Source organism: Cornus florida, unplaced genomic scaffold, assembly GCF_030987335.1.
Source record: "Cornus florida cultivar Cherokee Brave unplaced genomic scaffold, ASM3098733v1 CherokeeBrave_3.0.0_Hap2_Chr02, whole genome shotgun sequence".
NCBI classification, from domain to species: Eukaryota; Viridiplantae; Streptophyta; class Magnoliopsida; order Cornales; family Cornaceae; genus Cornus; species Cornus florida.
In genome coordinates, this window is record NW_026775572.1 from 89,568,608 (window position 1) to 89,570,523 (window position 1,916).

At 38.0% G+C, this 1,916-nt stretch overlaps 1 non-coding gene across 1 annotated transcript; it reads left to right on the plus strand.

The window, feature by feature from the left end:
• The first annotated feature begins 746 nt into the window (after nucleotides 1-746).
• On the plus strand, nucleotides 747-853 carry LOC132297782 (small nucleolar RNA R71). Its single transcript, XR_009479408.1, has one exon. It is a non-coding gene; the product is annotated as a small nucleolar RNA R71 (small nucleolar RNA).
• Nucleotides 854-1,916: the final 1,063 nt, after the last annotated feature.

Below are 1,916 nucleotides of genomic sequence, written 5' to 3' on the forward strand. Positions count from 1 at the left end.
TTATCTTCAAAAGCGGGACTCTTAGGAGGCGCTTGATTTGGATTAGAGTAAGATTGAGAATTTGATGCTTGAGGATGAGAGTATTGAGAATTTGATGTTTGAGTATGAGAGTATTGATTCATATTGTGAGGATAGAATGAAGGATGGTAACCTTGAGAATTCTGATTTTGATTTTGGAGATGTGGGGGAACATACTTTCCTTGGTAACCTTGAGTTTAAGGAGGGTTTACACCATCTCCTTGATTTCTCCATGCAAAGTTTGGATGATTTTTCCGCCCCGGATTGTAAGTATTGGAGTAAGGGTTGTTCCTTTGATGAATGAAAGCGGCATTTGCTTGTTCTTGAGGCTCACTTGGGATTATTTATCCAAGAGGACAATTTGAAGTATGGTGAGTGTAACCAAAACAAGTCATGCACATTTCATTGGAATGATGAGGATAAGATTGAATTATTGGTCCTTGATTCAAAAGGAATGTATCAAACCTTTGAGTAAGATTTTTGACCTCAACGGCAATTTCCATGGAAGAGTCTATTTGATTTAGAGCTTTCTTTCCTCCCACATTTGCTAGGTGACCACCCCTAGAAGATGAAGATCTATGCATTGAGTTTTCACTCATTTTTTCAAAGAGATGCCAAATTTCATCTTCATTTCTTTCTATGTAGCTTCCACTACAAGAAGCATCAACAATGCCCTATTAGCATCGGATAAACTTGAAAAGAAACATTGAACTAATTGCTACTTAGGAATGTCATGATGTGGACACTTTCGTAGCAAGTCATTCAAACGTTCCCATGCTTCATGAAGGGGTTCTCCTTCTTCTTGTTTAAATTCACGAATGGAAGTTCTCATTGAATCAGTTTGACTCGCAGGATAGTAATTTTTTAGGAACTCTTGTTGCAACTGTGAACAAGAGGTGATTGTATTTGACCGCAAGTTATTGAACCAATATTTAGCTTTATCCCAAAGAGTGAAAGGGAAAAGCTTCATTTTTAGGACTTCTTCCGGAACATCCGTGATTTTCACGGTGGAACAAACTTCCAAGAACTCATCTAAATGTTTATAAGGCTCTTCATTGCTTAACCCATAGAAAAGGGGGCACATGTTAATAGTGGAAGCCTTAATCTCATAATGATGAGCACGAAAATTTGGCAATTGAATGCAAGTGGATGCATTATATTGATTTGGAGTATAATGATCCCTAAGGACCATTGGAGGATTGAGAGGATTGAGTGGAGGATATGGCATTTGACCTTGCTGATGATATGCCATTTGACCTTGTTGAGGGTATGCCATTTGAACATATTGATATTGTTACTCACCAATTGGGGGAACAACATTTGGCCTTGGCATCCCTAGATTAGGTTGTTGCACTACAAGATTAACTAGTCGTGGCATTCCCAAGGGTGGATGTACACCTTGAGGATCCATAATATGAACTTATGGTGGGTGGTGCACACCGTTATGATCCACATGACCAAGATCTACAATGGGATCTTCAATTGGATCTATTGGGTCTTCCATTAAAGGTGATGAAAAATCAAAATTTGGAAGATTAGGATGACTATCCCTAGTACTACCTTTTAAACGCCGAAGAAAAACTTCGAGATTTTAATTTACAGGAGCAATAGGACAATTAAGTGATCTACGACCATGCATGCACTAGGATAAGTCAACACACCAACACTTCAATTTTTCAACCTCCACATATGATGTTCCCAAACTCCTCAATAATATAAATGCACTTAAAATAAAGAAATGCCTCCACACGGGCCGATGCCTTCTACAAGAAGGTATGCTTGGACTTAAAAATAAAACAATTCAAATTAAGCCTCCAATTGGGCTATCCAAAGCATGCAAGACAGTAAACAATTAAGCACAAAAATTAAAGAGAAACTTACAAATGGTCCTTAAGTAA